Source organism: Ambystoma mexicanum, chromosome 5q (assembly GCF_040938575.1).
Source record: "Ambystoma mexicanum isolate Mex_15411 chromosome 5q, UKY_AmexF1_1, whole genome shotgun sequence".
Classification (NCBI taxonomy): Eukaryota; Metazoa; Chordata; class Amphibia; order Caudata; family Ambystomatidae; genus Ambystoma; species Ambystoma mexicanum.
In genome coordinates, this window is record NC_090933.1 from 729,751,661 (window position 1) to 729,768,651 (window position 16,991).

The following is a 16,991-nucleotide window of genomic DNA, read 5'->3' on the forward strand; positions in this document are numbered from 1 at the left end:
GCGGCTCCAGCGCGAGTATATATAACATGGGTGACCAAGGGCATCCCTGCCTGGTCCCCCTGCTGAGTTGCCAGGCATCCGAGACTGTGGCCCCTGTCTTGACCCTCGCCACCGGGCTGCTATATAACAACTGGACCCATCTGATATACCCAGGGCCCATGCCGTATCCCTGCAGGGCCGCTTTCAGCCAAGGCCATCTCACTGAATCGAAGGCCTTGACCGCATCCAGCGACACTACCGCCATCTCGCCCATGTCGTCCTTAGTATGGTCGATAACATGGTGCAGCCTCCTATGGTTATCAGTGATATTCCTGCCTGGGACATATCCCGTTTGATCCGGGTGGATGAGCTTGCCGATCACCTTCTTCAACCTGTTGGCCAGCACCGCCGTGAGTATTTTGCTGTCCTGGTTTAGCATGGACAGAGGTCTATAAGATCCACACTCAACAGCCGGCTTGCCTGGTTTCAGTAATGGGACAATCATGGCCTCACGGAGGGACAACGGGAGTTCTCCCTGTTTGTATGCCTCGTTAAACAAGGCCAGCAGTGGCTGGAGCAGCTCCTGCACGTACTCCTTGTAAAACTCACTAGGCAGTCCATCCGTTCCAGGTGCCTTACACGTGGGGAGGCCCCGGATCACCACCTCCAGCTCGTCTGAAGTGATAGGGGCGTCCAGTTCCTCTCGCTCCAGGTCGTCTAGGGTGGGCAGACCAATGTCTTCGAGTGTGTTCAGGATGTCCTGACTCCTGTCCTCCCCAGTGTCCTCATACAAACGTTTGTAGAACCTGAGGAATTCCTCGTTCACCCCGTCCTGAGTGTTGTGAAGACAACCGTCCTCACCACAGATCTCATGAATAACCACCCGGGGGGACTCGCTCTTGTACAGCCAGGCCAGCAGTCTGCCTGGCTTGTCGCCCCCCGCGTGCAGCCTCTCGGTGTATTTCCTATGGTTCAATCTGCATAGTCGATCCCAAAGAGCACTGCACGCCACCTGAAGGTCCCTCGCCCTAGTCTTGTCCTCCTGAGTGGCGTTCTCGAGACGAGCTAGGCTCTCCAGTTCCCTTTCGGTGTCCTGAAGCTCCCTCTCGATACCCCCTTGAAGTCCTTTGGATTTAGAGATGGCCACTCCGCGCACCACTACCTTAAAGGCCTCCCACAGAGTTCCCACAGAGCGCACGCTACCCGTGTTTATCTCAAAATATTCCCCGATGGCAACCCTCAGGTCCTCCCGGAATCCCTCATCCTGCAGTGCCTCCGACCGAAGCCTCCATGTGGGGACCCGAGGCCTAGGGGGTTGGTGTCGCCACTCTACCACCAGGGGCGAATGGTCCGACAATACTCGGGCCTTGTATTCTGCCCCCACTATTTCCCCCGCTGTCTCGGCAGTTCCAAACACATAATCCAATCTCGTGTACAAATCGTATGGCGCCGCATAGTGCGAATACTGCCTCTCTGTGGGGTGGAGTTTCCTCCACACATCTACCAGTCCCAGGTCTCCCAGCAATGTCCCGAGCGCCTTGGCCGCAGGCGACATTTTCCCTTTGGTATCAGCGGACCGGTCAATTTTGGGATCCAAGACGCAGTTGACGTCCCCACCCCACACCATCGCACCCCCTACCAGGGGGCCTAGTTTGCCATAGAGGGATCTAAAGTAGGCTGCAGTATCATGATTGGGGGCATACAGGTTGAGGATGTGTACTTCCCTGTTCTCCAGGAGTCCTGTTATCGCCACCATTCTGCCCTCCGGGTCCACTATCGAGTCAAGCACCCGGAACGGCATGTGCGGCGCCACCCAGGTGATAACCCCTCTAGCATACGCCGAGTACGTGGCACCCACCACATTGCCCTTCCACTTCCTCTTGACCACCTCCAATTTCTCCCTAGTGAGGTGGGTCTCGTGTAGCAGGGCTATATCTATCCGCATCCTCTTCAGGTATAGCATTACCTTGTTCCGCTTGAGGTAGCTATTGAGGCCTCGGACATTCCAGGTAGCTATGCGAAGATTATCCGATGCCATCAGTTCGGTCTATACTCAGCCTCGCCCTCCCCACAATGCTCCCTTGGTCTAACTCTCCGCCGGCTCTTCCGTCCTTGATCCCCGTCCCCACTCCCTGTTTCCCAACTACACACCACAGCAAACAACCCATCCCGCCCCAACAAAAGCCCAGCTCCATCCCTGGATCTCAGGCCCACCCGCGTCTGGTCTTATCCCGTATTCAAGGAATAGGACCCCGCGGGGCGTCGCCGATCTAACAGCGACCTAACTAACTAGATATATTACTACTGGGGACAAAGGAAGCCTCTCGGAGCTCCCAACCAAGTAACCACGGGTAGGCACGCCCAATGGGCCAGCCAGTCAGCGCCACATCACACGCACCATATGCCGTATAAATGACTATATTCAAGTCCCAATGTCTCGGCCCCATTGCCCTAGGCGACCCAGCCGTAAGCTACTTATCTTCTGTAGTCTCCGCCTGGATGCCCGGTTCTTGAGGACTGCCCAGCGCGTCCAGCCAGTCCATTGCTTCAGTCGGTGTTTCAAAGAACAGGGATCTGTTTCTGTAAAAAACTTTCAATTTGGCCGGGTAGAGTAGCATGTAGCGATGGCCAGCTTCACGCAGTCTCCTTTTCACCGCCCCGAAATGCATCCGACTCCGCTGTACTTGTAGCGTGTAGTCAGGGTAGGCCGTGATCTTGGCCGATCCTCTGTCAATCGTTCCCCCTTTTCGAAAGAATTCAAGAATCTTTTCGCGATCTCGGTAGTTCAGAATTTTCGCGATCACCGGCTGCGGGGGGCCCCCAGGAGGCGGCCTCCTGGTTAGGGCCCTATGCGCCCTCTCAACTGCAAACCCCTGGGTCAGCACCCCGCCGGTAATCTCCTGCAAAAGCATGGATTCCACAAATTCCGTGGGGTCTGGTCCTTCCGTTCCTTCAGGTAGGCCCACAATGCGAATATTGTTGCGCCTGGCACGTCCCTCCGCCTGCTCCGCTCTGTCCTCCAGGTTGCCCACCCGTTGCACAAGGGCATGTAGTTCCCTCTTATGAGCAGCGCAGTCTGCCGTGTTCGTGGCCGTCTCCTTCTCAATGGTCCCCGTGCGCTCCGAGATCGCCCTCACATCCAGTCTTAGCAGATTCACCTCCTCCTGGACGGCACCGATCTTAAGGTTTAAGCCTTCCTGCAGCCCTTTCATGGCAAGGCCCAACTTGGTCTCCCATGACACTTTTAAGTCCGCAATCGCCGCCAGCACCTCCTGTATCGTGCCCGGCGACTCTGCGACCGTCACGGGGGTCTCTTTGTTCTTGCCTCCTTCCGCCCCTGAGGGGGACTTGGCGTATGCCTCCATCATGGGCTGTTTGGCCTTGGGTTTCACACCTCTCGTGGTCATGCTGTTGTATGAGTCGGGCGGGGGCCCGTCCCGCCAGGCACCGAAGGGGAATCACGCCACTCAATGCGCAAAGCCTGGCCCACCACACCATGGGGCATCCAACACGCCCAAGCACCCCAGCTCCCGGGCCCACGGTCCCGTCGTCACAGCTACATCCGTTCGGCCCTCCAGCTCGCCGGGCCACCGTGCGTCCTAGGCGGTGCTCATGTGTACTAGTCCCCAAGCGAAGGGACCCGTGGGTCCTGCACTCATAATCGCGACGCTGACTTCACGGTCCTCGGTGTTCGCAAAGTGTCGCCGCCATTTTGTCTTGTCCGCCTACTCAGGGCTCATCCCAGTCAATCGCATTTATTTCGGTTCCCGGGTCTCCTAGACATCACAAACTTTCAGCGGGTGTAGTGGTGGCATTCCCACACCTGGAAATCGATTTCCAGCGTCGGCCGGCCCCCGTGGACGCACCTTTCCATCAGGATCAGAACAGGATCAACGGAGCTCCTCCAGAGTGCGACCCTTTACATGGCCGTCCAAGCCACGCCCCCGACACAGCCCTGTTAGACTCTTTTCCATGCACAGGAGGTTCCCAGATGATCTCAAATGTACCCCTGGGGCGGGTGGAGGATGGAAAGGATGTAGTGGTGATTGATTTGGATGCTAATGATTCCGTTTTTTCAAACAATCTGTTACCCGAAAACTTGTCAGTTTCACCAGTAATGTTTTCGGAGAGCAGTATAAGTGACTCGCTAGTATCAGGCGAAGTGCTCTCACCAATAAGAACTATAAATAATAACCACAGTACAAACACTTCTGTGGTGGTCCACCAGTGTGATAACTTATTGGGTATCACCTTACAGACGATGAATCTTGCTTTAGTTTCTTTGTCCAAATCATGTCTGTTTGACAATGATTTGACAGACAATGTTCACAAACAAACAGACAGACATTATCATGTCTGTCTGTTTGTGAACAGAAACTACTTGTCCAGGGTGAATGTTTGGACAAAATCATGGCGTGGCAAGGAAAGAACGCCTGCCAGATTGTCAAGGTAATGGACAAAAGAGTGTCAACAGGCGAGCTGGAGGCATGTTTGATATCTGTGGCATCCCAAACTGAAAGTAATGCAAATAGCCATGTGGCTAGGTCGGTGGTACCTTGTATTGATGAAATTATTTATGAGAATCCATCGAGAGGGCAGGGACAAGGTGACCTGGGGGAAAATGGTTCTAAAACAGCACTCGCCAGCAGTGGAGAAGAGCTATGTAAATTACCCATCACCAAAAAGGCGGTCATGATCACCTCTTCCCCTCTGAGGTTAGGTAACAAAAAAGGCAACATTGGTGAGAAAAAAGTTTCTAAAAAACTCCCCAAAAAACAACAAATACCAAAAAATACAGGTAAATCTTCGGTAAAACAGTTCTTTAAGGTTATTACTGTACCAAAACGTAACTCTATAATAGTATCACAGGCTATTAAGCAAACATATCAGCAGCTTGCCCATAAGAGAAGAAACAAATCCTTTAACTTTGTCCCAGCCCATGCAATGGCGTACCCTCCATTGGATGATCTAATGGATGTGTTATCAAAAGAAAATAACGAGGCTGGTAAAACAACAGATAGATAGGCAACACAAAGTATGCAGGCTTATGCTAAGCCAAATAACGAGCCTCAAGTAAATGACTCGGCTTTCGCTGTGCAGAAGTCGGAAATTCGTAAAGCTGTCGATGCTTACATGGCGGGAGTGAAGCCTGCAATATTAATGCCACCGCTGCAAAGAGTCTAGATGAAGGTTTTGACAGCATACATAATCCAGCCACCGGGAAGCAGGTGGTGATCTCTGTGGAGACGGGGGGAGCGTGTACCAACATCCCTGTTAAAGTAGATCTAAGGCGGGAAGTGGTCCCGGAGCCCAGGCCAAATATTGCGCTGCTCCAGCCTGCTGGTTCCGTTTCCCCTCCCCAAACTCAAAAGTATCCCATGCAAAAAGGCAATAATGGAGACTTGGCTCAGATGTCTGTGGCGATTATGTCCTTAATAGAAAGTGCATTAAATAAGATGCAAGGACAGAATCAACATAGAACGTTGCCAGCGTGGTCTGAGCCTATCCAGCATGGGGGGGGGTTAGATCCCGTAAGCCTCCAGCTAGGAGTTCTCCTGCTCTGTATTCACTAGTCTTGGCATGTAGGAGATCGCCATGCACACAATGGCCCTCATTTCGAGTTTGGAGGTAAGGGAAAAACGATGCCGGTAAAGGATTACCGGCATTGCTTACCGCTACGGGCTATTCCAACCAACCAGACTGCTATTAACGGCATCGTAAAGTACGATGCTGTTAATAGCGGTCTGGGCACGCGCACACAACACACTATGCTGGCATTAGCGGCATGCCGTAAACCGGAGATGATCACAAGTGAGGCAGACATGCAAATAACGGCCTCCTGAAGGCCGAAAAAGTGCATAACGGCATGGTGTAAATACCAGCATCGCCGACCAGGCGTAAAGAACCCTGAGCAGTGTTTCCCAGTGCCACAGGTGCACAAAATCAGCACAGGTGGAAGCAATAGAGTCAGGGCCAGTACAAAAGGAGAGCACCCACACACCACACTCCCTCCCACACCAAGATGATACCAATAGTTGTAGGATTACTGGAGCTGGAGGCCCTGCTTGCAATGCCTCAACATGGGGTCAATGCATCCAGGTACATGTGCATGTGGGCACAAATTACATGCAGAAAGCAAAAAGAGTGGCCACCACTATACGATATTCACATTTCTCAAATAATTGTTTCTATGTAGAAGTTTCGTTGCTCTGAAGATTCCTTGTTGTCAAATTATAAAAAGGAGCTCGCTGTGACGAATAAGGAGACACCCTAATTCAAAAATACACAAGAAGCCAAAGACCAAGTCGGATGCAAGGTCACACAGCCGCTCTCTTAGAAGACCCAATCAGGGTATGTAGGTTATGTAAACTCTATAAAGCTTGATAGACTCCAAAGTAAAATTGTTTACATATTCAAAAAATAATGATAATAATGAAAGTTCAGTGGTATTTCATAAAGATTTTTATCAATCACTGGTTTTGTGAAAAAATACGTCTCTTGGTATGAGGCGTCACTAATATCTTCTTAGTGAGGAAGAAAAAAGCCAATAGCATTTTATGTCAGACCAAAACAATCTTTTGCCAATGCATTTCGGATTTACAAATCCTTCGTCAGGGCAAGTCTGAGGTTAACATGTATATTTACATAACATCCAAAAGAAAGTGTATCACAATGTACATTCACAAAAAAAATATAAATAACATACCAATCATTGTAGTGGTAGAAAGATCGTTTGATACATAAAAGAAAAAATAGAAAAAGAGAAAGAATAAGCAATAAGAAGTCTGTAAGTAATGAGGTTAGCGATGACAAGAAATGCAGAACGCGTTTACCTGAGAAAATGGCAGAATGCTTGCATGGACAGTGGCTTGGAGAACCAGAACCATGTGGTGGGCAGAAAGCTGCCCGGACAAAATCGGTGCCAAGGCGCAGATAAGCTGAAATGTAAGAGAGACATTGTAAGGAACCCGGGTGGGATCCGTGTAAGCAGTACGTGTCATAACATCAGGGGAGCTTACCATGAGACCAGCGAGGAGTCGGACTGTTCCTCTCGCTTGCCGGCGTGTAACTGCGTTGTTCGCATCGGAGCGTTGCCCAGACAACGCTCCTTTAATAAACCACGTGATCGCGGCCTAGCGAGGCGCGCGCTCTGGGACAAATGACAGCAAATAGGTTTCTAAGTGATTATTTAGAGCTATAAACTAATTATACGCCTTAATTGGAATATGTCAAGAATTGTGGAAACAAAAAAATGTAAAAACAAGGAAACTGAAAGCATAGAGATAAAAGAAATACTCCAATACAAGACAAAGTAACAGGGGTAAAACTAGTGAAAGAAGATAAGAGAGTCATAAAAGAGAAATAGCAAATACAAAAGAGCCCTAAAGAATGCTGGGCTAATAAAAGAAAGTTGCAAAGTAAAAACATCTATATCAACATTATTATATATATATATATATATGACCACACTGGATCATGTCATCAAACGGCGGCATCTGAGGCTATTTAATGTAGTCATAGGAAAAATCATAGGAGAAATCAGATGCATGAGTCATGAGTCATGCTGCAAGTACCAACCCACTGTAATGGTGTCGTCGCCAGACGGCACCTTGGGTCCCAGACCGAAGTCCAGGAAACACAGCGGGGTGGTCTAAGTCCATAGCACATAAGATATATCACAGTAAATAGTTGCTAGAAATTATACCTTGAAGGCAAAGAGATTACAAAATTAAAGAAAACAGTGATAATTAATCTCCTTGTTAATCCCATTGGGAACCAGACTCCCAAGTTTGTCAATCCAGAATGACTCCCTGCGATTCAACCGTTGGTTAAGGTCTTCGTGTGGGTTGTTTCTTGTGAGTACCTCTAAAACCACAAATCTAATCTAAGTCAAATTATGTCCATTCGCCAACCAGTGCCGTGCTACGGCAGAGTTGGTGTTAGCATTACGAATACATGAACGATGCTCATTCCACCTTGTTTTGGCCATTCTTGTGGATTGGCCCACATACAATTTTCCACACGGGCATTTAATGCCATAAATTATGTTGGTGCTGTCACAGGTTCCATAGTTTTTGAGCAAAATCTTTTTCCCTGTTCTGGGATGGTTAATGGAATCTCCCTTGATAACTAAGTAGCAGTTAGTACAGTTCAGACAGGGGTATGTACCCGTCCGTTGGGTTATCGGTTCCTTAAGGGGTGGTCTTGTGTGTACAAGTTCATCTCTCAGATTCCTGCTACGTAGGTAAGCAAACACCGGTAATTCTGTGAATAAATTTTGTACTCTGATGTCATTTTTAAAGATCCCCCAGTGCTTACTGATGGTCTTCTTAATTCTGTTGCTCTGGATAGAGGATTTTGATACAAAGACAGGTGTTTTAAATTCTCTCTTTTTTATAGGATTTTGGGTAGATAACAAGGTCTCTCGTGTCAGGCTTTTGACCCTAGCTGATGCTGTGTCCAATTCTGCTTGTATATATATATAATAATGTTGATATAGATGTTTTTACTTTGCAACTTTCTTTTATTAGCCCAGCATTCTTTAGGGCTCTTTTGTATTTGCTATTTCTCTTTTAAGACTCTCTCAGAGCCTGAAGTTGAAATCTTCTCTTCCTTAGCTCCGGTCTCCCTTCTGTGCTCACGCTTCCTAGTGATCTGCAAGCCTTGTGCTCTGCTTCTTCTTCTTCTGCTACTACTGTCGAACCTCCAGCTCCTGCTCCAGCTTCTTTCGACTGCTTCTTCCTGCAGCAGCCCTCAGGTGTGTTAATTGGCTTCTGGTGTAGGCCTATAGAGTTAATTCCCTGACCCTGCCATAGGCTGTTAGGCTTTCTTGCCTGTCCTTTAGCTCTACATGCCTCTTCAGCCCTCTTCTTCGTCACAGTCCTTGTGGATTCTGGGACATATATTTTGTTTTAAGGAAATTAGGTTTTTCTTCTTCCTTATGTTGGCAAAAGGGCATTAGAAGGGCGGGGATACAGGGAAAGTTAAAAATGTGTTCTTCCCAGTCTTCCTTGTCTGACCCCCCCCCCCGCCCTCATGTGATCCACATGCAGTACACCACCTCCAGGGCTGGGATCAGAGAAACCAGCGCATAAGTCTAGAGTTAAAGTCTTTTCTCAAAAGTAACCATTTTAACGGGACCAATTCAAACGTTCTTACCATTGGATAGTATTTGAAATGGTTTATAGCCGATTTGACGGAAAGGGCCTCTAACTCTAGAGTGGCATAGTTTTTGATCAAAAAGATTCCGACTTACACATAGGAATGGATGTTCTATCCCATCATGCAATTCAGATAACACTGCTCCCAACCCAATAAGGGAAGCATCTGTTTTTGAAACAAATGGTTGATTAAAGTCAGCCACTTTTAGAACCGACTCACTACATACTGTGTGCTTCAGCTTATCTAACCATTTTTGATTTTCAGGTAACCATTGTAGTTTTTGAGGGGCTACATGTTTAAGTTTATCTTTAAGGGATCCAGTGATGGAAGAAAAATCTAGGATAAACCTACAATAGTAGTCCACAAGCGCTGGAAAGGCAGGTAACTCTTTTTTGGTTTTTGGAGGTGAAGTTGTTGTGGCTGTACTAACCCATTTCCTACAAAATGAACAGATACTTGACAGCTGATCTAGCCAGGTGACACTTCTTTGGATTGGCTGCCAACCCTGCCTTTCTTAATGCCTTAGTCAAAGTTGCACAACTGGCTTTGCTGGAGGGCCGGATGTAATTTGCAAGCCTTCTTGGTGGGCAGGACTGTCTAAGGTGGTCCTGCAGGTTTTTTGCACCAGAAAAATGTCAAGATGAAGCGGGAGTAAAGTCGCTTTCTGGAATGTACTTAATGAGTTATATATAGTGTTTAATTTGTTAATTTTCTGAGAAAATATTGTAAAAGTTCATAGGAACATAATGAAAACATTAAAGAGGCCCAGGGCAGTCCATCCACTCCATTTGATCATCTGCCCAATCAGTTTTCCCCCTACTAGTAAGAAATGTACACCTGTGTACTTTCAAAGCCTGGGCTTACACTATGTATTGTGCGATGTCCAGATGATGAAGCTGGCAATAGGCGCGCAACCACGATGTGCACCAGAAGTGTACCGCTTAGCCGCTTGGAACTTTGCTACCTTGGATGCTCTTGGACTATTCACTTTGTTGGGTTATAGGTTAAAGGTTCGAGTCAAAAGATTTTAAATACAATAGGGTCGAAACAAAAGGGCCGGAAACAAAAGGTTCGAAAAAAATGTTTTATCTTTTGAATGTTTTTTTTTGGGGGGGGCAACAGTTTTTGTGGTAAAAACCACTTTTTTAACATATACGGAAACCAAAAAAAAAATCTAATTTAAAAAAAAATGGAACCTTTTGTTTTTGGTCCTATTCACCCGAACCTATTGCATTCGAACCTTTTGTAATCACACCTTTAACCGGACACCACTTTGTTGGTATGCTGATCTGTGCTGTTTGCCTTCAAACCCCTTATTTTATGATGAAACCGTTTGCATAATACTATTAGCATATTTATATCCATTGCTTATAGATTCTAATACCTTAATTACGAGATTTTTGGCTAAGAACTGGTAAGCCCTGCCTCCTGCCTACAGGACGCCTACTTAATCCAGCATGCATGCGCAACCGCTCGCGCGCAACCACGAAGTGCACCGGAAGAGTACTGCTTAGCTGCTTGGCGTGCGGCAACTTCGGGACTTTGCGGTACCAAACAACGGTGAGTCTGAGTTTGCCCCCTTTCATTATTGTAAACATCAAACAGCCTCTCGGTGTAACTCAGTGTTGTGGCCTAAATAGATGACAGGACGCTGTAGGGTTTCTAACAGTCTTTATTGACTGGCAACAAGTGGAGAGGTTCTAAGGCGGCCTGGTGGCGCGGGGCGCTTACTCACTGTTCAATGCGACCAAATCCTGTGCTTCCCCAGTTGCTTCACTGTGGATGGGTTGTGCTCACCGGTGGCACGCTGTAAACTCCTAGGGCCCCCATGAAGCCTCCAGTGGCTGTGGTGTTATGCCCTAGGAGCTATGGTGAGAGTTCTGCAACTCACTCTCCTTCTCATGTAGTCAGGAGCAGCGCTCCTGCACGACCGCTTCAGCTGGCAGGGCGCCAACTGTGAAGCGGGAACGTTATCCCGCGGAGCGTGGGCTCGCGAGAACCCGTCTCGCGAGATCTCGCGAGAACACACTCCCGCGATCACGTGATGTCCCCACACACCTCCTCTGCTGGAAAAAAGAATGGGAGGTCACTCCATGATGAAGTCCGCATATTTTCTGGGTTTCCTTCTCTCTCTCTGGGGCCTGCCAGGATCCGGGTATGGAGCGGGATCGATGAAGTGTCCTTGGGAGGGTGCTGGTGATTCGGGTTCTCTTTGTCCAGCTCCTTGCTGTGATCCCCTGGGTGTAGTTGGGGGAAGGGAGCTTGCGAAGTCGTTGTGATGGTGCGGCTCTATGATGTCTCCACTTGGGAGGTGATCGTTCTCGTATGGCTCTTGGCAGACTTGATCTCCTCCAGTGTCTCCTGGCGAGTGTACAGTGTCTTCTTTCCTGCGGTACATGGCTACCCTCTCTAGATTCCATCTCCTGCCATCGCTGGTGCAGATGTGGTTTGTCCCTCTCTCCATGACTTCTATGGGACTGCTGTATCTGGAACCTGTGGAGGTGTCCTTGTGGGGAAGTCGTATCTTCACCAGATCCCCTTTGTTGACTTGTGTGTGTCGAGCGGCTCGGCGCAAATCCCCCTGTGCTTTCATTGCTTCTTTGTTGCGCTGCATGCGGCACGTTATGTCAACCATGTCAACGTCTTCGTCGGCCCTCACTTGCTGAAGCCATGGTGGTACCAGTGAGGATGCCGCCCTTCTCCCCCTCAGCAGATGGAACGGTGAAACACCTGTGACGTCATTGAGGGTGAGACGGTGGGCTGCTACGGCTTCTTTGACCGTCTTGTATGGGTCTAGGCCCGAGGCGTGAGCCAGTTGCAGCGCCCCTTTGATGAAGCGGTTGGCCCGCTCGACTAGGCCATTTGCCTGTGGGTGATATAGGCTTGCTTTTCGCTGTTTGATGTTGTTGAGCTTGAGAAATTTTTCCATTTCTCTGGAGACTAGTTGGACTCTGTTGTCCGTGACGAGTTCTTCGGGCAGGCCCTCCCGCTGGAATATGGCGGTGAGTGTTTCAATGACTGTTCCCGTGGTGATGTCCGGGGTGAAGTCAGCTTCCACCCATTTGGAAAAATAGTCGACCAAGACTATCCCGTATCTGTGCTCTGGGGGCATGTTGTCCAGCGGCCCTATGAAATCCAGCCCCAGTTTTCGCCACACCCCTTTGGGGACTTCGGTGGGCAGCATGGGGGCTTGCCTCACGGCTAGGCGCTTGTTGCTGTTGGAGCATTCGTGGCACCTATCGACCATCTGCTGAACGTCCTGGTCCATACCTGGCCACCAGTATGCGTCGCGTATCCTTCTTCTGGTCATGTTGCACCCTAAATGGCCCGAGTGTGCTCTGCACAGTATGACTTTGCGGATTCCGCTGGGTGGGATGATTTGATCACCTCTGAGAATGAGACCGTTCATGGCGGTGATTTCCTCGTTCACCTTCCAGTAGGGACGAAGGCCTTCGGGGATCGCTCTCTCGTTGGGCCATCCATTTCGAAACCAGGTGCTTACGTGCCTTAGAGCGTAGTCCTGCTCGAACTCTTCCTGCCAGTGGCGCTCGCTCATTTCCATGTACTCGACGTTCCTCAGGTCGCCGATGGACGCAACGACACATTCGTCTTCCAGGAATGTGGTGCCGGGGGCGCTTTGGTTGAGGAGCCTGGACATGCAGTCCGCTTGTGCGTTTTTTCAGCCCGCAATGTGTTGTATCTCATAGGTATATTCTTGGAGCTTCGCGGCGATCCTGGCCAGTCTGGGGGTGGCCGTCTTGGTGCCGCCCGGGCTCAGCATGTGAATTAGGGGCTTGTGATCGGTGATCAGCTTGAATCTTGTCCCCCATACGTATGATCTGAAGTAGTCGACGGCCCAAGCGCATGCCAACATCTCTTTCTCTACCGTAGAGTAATTCTTCTCGGATGAGGATAATGCCTTGGATGCAAACGCCACAATGTTCTCCGTGTCGCCCTTTTTCTGGGTCAAGGTGGCCCCTAGGCCGTATGCGCTGGCGTCAGTGGTGATGTAGGTGTCCCATTCAGGAATGTATGGTTTAAGGCACGGCGCGTGTAGAATCCTATTCTTGATTTCGCCGAAAGCCTCATCTTGTTCTGGGCCCCAAGAGTACGCTGCCCCCTTCTTCAGAAGCTCCCTCATGGGAGACGTGGTCTCAGAGAACCTGGGGACGAATTTGGCATAGTACTCCGCTAGGCCTAAGAATGAGCGTAGTTCCTCTTTGGACATCGGCGCCGGTGCCTCAGTAATGGCCTCCATGAGGTTCCTCTTGGGGCTTACCCCATCACTCGAGATGCAATACCCAAGATACTCTACTTTGTTCACCCCGAAGACACACTTTTCATGGCGTAGGTGAATGCCTTCCTCCTGAAGTCTGCTTAGGACTGACTTGAGTGCCTTGTCATGGGTCTCGTTGTCCTTGGCGTATACCAGAATGTCGTCTTGGAAGAATGAGACATTGGTGAGGCCTTTCAGTAGGGAGTTCATCATCCTCTGGAATGCGGATGCTGCGGACGATAACCCGAAAGGCATGCGGGTGTATTGGAAGGTGCCAAAAGGAGTGATGAACGCCGTCAGGGGGCGGGAGGACTTGTGTAAGGGAATCTGGTGATAGGCATCACGCATGTCCAGCTTCGAGAAAATGGCCGCCCCTTTCATCATGAGGACGATCTCATTGATGCTGGGGAGTGGGAAGCTATCCGTGATCACCTCCAAGTTCAGGCTTCTCAGGTCGATACAGATCCTGAGGTCGTTGCTGGACTTTTTCTTTACTAGTACTACCGGACTTAGCCACTCCGAGGATTCCACGGTTTCAATGGTTCCTTCTTCGACCATCTTCCTCAGGTGGACGTCCAAAGCTGGTCTTGCGGTGGCAGGTACTGCCCTTACTTTGTGCTTTACTGGAGTGGCGTTGGGTTTCAGCCGAATTTTGTGGACGAAGTTTTTCACTTTTCCCGGTTTCTCGGAAAACAGGCTTGGAAAGATCTCCTTGTAGTTTTGCGCTGCTCCTGACGAGATCATGAGCACCTGTTCCGGAGTGCTGGGATCTAGTTTCATGCTGAGTTTGTGTTGGTCATCCCACCCCAGCACGGCTGGACCTTTGGGAGAAAAATACACTTTGGTGGTGGTAGACCTCCCCTTGAAATCGATACGGGCCTTGATGTAGCCCAACAGTTCGACCGTTGCCCCTCCAAACACGGTGGGTTTTTGCCTGGTTGATCTAATCTCCACTTTTTCTTGTCCCATCATCTCCTTGTACGTGTTGATGGGCAGAATGGTGAGGTCGGATCCCGAATCAGCCATGACGCGCGTTTCCATTCCGTCCACTTTAATGGTGCAGTGGGGCTTTTCTCTTCTGGCATGGGGGGCATTGACCATGACAACCATGGGTCTGTCCTGCAGTTCATCCTCATCGGTTGAGGTGCAGTCACCGTCGACACGGGACACAGTTTTCTCCCGCCACATGCATGCTGGAGCCACGTGGCCAATGCGTCCGCACTTGGAGCACTCCTTATTCCTGGCGGGACAGTCGCGGTCGTTCGCCATGTGCTTGAGGCTGGCGCATCTGTAGCATTTCGGTGCCTCCTTTTTCCTGGGACTTTTGTCTTTGGGGCCGTCGCGGGATTGCTTGTCTCTGCGACCTCTCCATTGTAGCGCCGCCATTTCGGGCACGGGCAGGTGACTTCCCGCCTCCTTGCGTCTGCTGGAGGTTTCTTCCTCCGCCCTGGCAATCTGGATGGCTTTATCGAGGGTGACCTCCTTTTCTTGGATGAGCTTGTCCTGTACTTTCCTAGAGTTGGTGTGGACAACGAGCATGTCGCAGATGACCTGTTCTGCATTTTCTCCGAAGGCGCAAAGAGAAGCGAGTTCCCTCATCCTGGTGATGTAGTCATCCACGGGTTCGCTCCCTTCCTGTTTGCGAGTGTAGAATCTCAACCTGTGCAGTACAATGTTCTCCTTGTTGGTGAACCTCTTCATGATACGACGAGTGGCTTCTTTGTAAACGTCGTCATCTTCGGCGTCATCGTCGGCCGCAGGTATTTCTTTAAGGCCGGCAAAGATACGCTGACCTTCAACCCCTAGCGCATTCAACAGCATCGCGCTCTTCCTGATGGGGGCATATCGCGTGCCGCCCACCGCTTCCAAGTAGGTGGAAAAAAGGGGTTCCCATTGCATCCACGGAATCGCCGGTGTCCCTGGCAAGGGGAGAAACGCAGGGGGTGGTGTGGCGCCTTGCATGGTGGGTCCGTGGGACTTCAGGTATCCTCGTCGCCAGTTATGTTGTGGCCTAAATAGATGACAGGACGCTGTAGGGTTTCTAACAGTCTTTATTGACTGGCAACAAGTGGAGAGGTTCTAAGGCGGCCTGGTGGCGCGGGGCGCTTACTCACTGTTCAATGCGACCAAGTCCTGTGCTTCCCCAGTTGCTTCACTGTGGATGGGTTGTGCTCACCGGTGGCACGCTGTAAACTCCTATGGCCCCCATGAAGCCTCCAGTGGCTGTGGTGTTATGCCCTAGGAGCTGTGGTGAGAGTTCTGCAACTCACTCTCCTTCTCATGTAGTCAGGAGCAGCGCTCCTGCACGACCGCTTCAGCTGGCAGGGCGCCAACTGTGAAGCGGGAACGTTTTCCCGCGGAGCGTGGGCTCGCGAGATCCCGTCTCGCGAGATCTCGCGAGAACACGCTCCCGCAATCACGTGATGTCCCCACACTCAGTTTACACAAATGCCTTTAACCTTGTAGAACTTAAAATCAAACATGTCTGCGACCATCGAAACTCCCAAGGCGTAGGCCCACTCTCACCGCATTCCCTCAAGATAAACCCCCACGGGCGTGTCTAGAAAGAAAACAGCAGTGACCGCTATGTTCTCACAGAAAAAAGAAAAAACTGCGAGTGACATACAGGACTTCTGTCACCCATGGGAGCAGAATTAAATAAATGCGCCTGAAAATATTTACATCATGAGGCTGCTAACCACCCTGTCTCCCCTAGTAAGGCAGCATGATCAGATTGACACCGACACAGTGTCACAATTCCCGACTCATTAGTACCCGCGGGTTAGTGCAATACTCGCTAGAGAATTATTAATGGCAAAACTACACAAGGTCACACTACACACTGTCAACTTTAAGTGCTATTATCAATGCATTACACACACACACCTTGAGGCTGATAAGACTAAGGCTAGAAGGACTTCTCTATGCCCTCATCCAAACATATCTAGGGCTGAAGCAGGACTGCATCCTTGCTTCAGCCCTCTTCAATTTTTTCATATCGGACATAACAGAAATATTTGATCAAGTTATAACCAATGGGAGCAAAACAAATTCTGGCTTTACTTTGCAGAGGATTTAGTTCTACTTTCTAAAACTCCCAAGGGACTCCAGAGACTGCTTGATGCATTGGCATCATATATTGAAAATAACCACCTGACAATTAATTTAGATAAAACCAAAATTATGCACTGTACTGGCAAACGTTGCGTGAAGAAAGAGCTCAAATGGACCCTGCAAAATAGCAAACTAGAAGTAGTACATAATTATTCGTACCTAGGCATGAATGTAAATGACCAACCCCATGATAAAACTTTCTTCCATATTCTAGAAAATAAATTGTCAACAGCTATATCGCAAACAAAATAATATTCGCCAAGTATGACAAATTTTCCATCATACCAGCGGTCGCATACTATAATAAAAACCTGACCCCAATAATCTTGTATGGAGCAGAAACAAAGGTCTTCCTGAAATCCTTTGGCAAAGAATGGAAGGGAAGTGTTGTAATGTAGTCTTGTATTGCCACTGGCATGGATGCTTGCTGTAGAATGTTGGTGCATGAATGCAGCTCAGG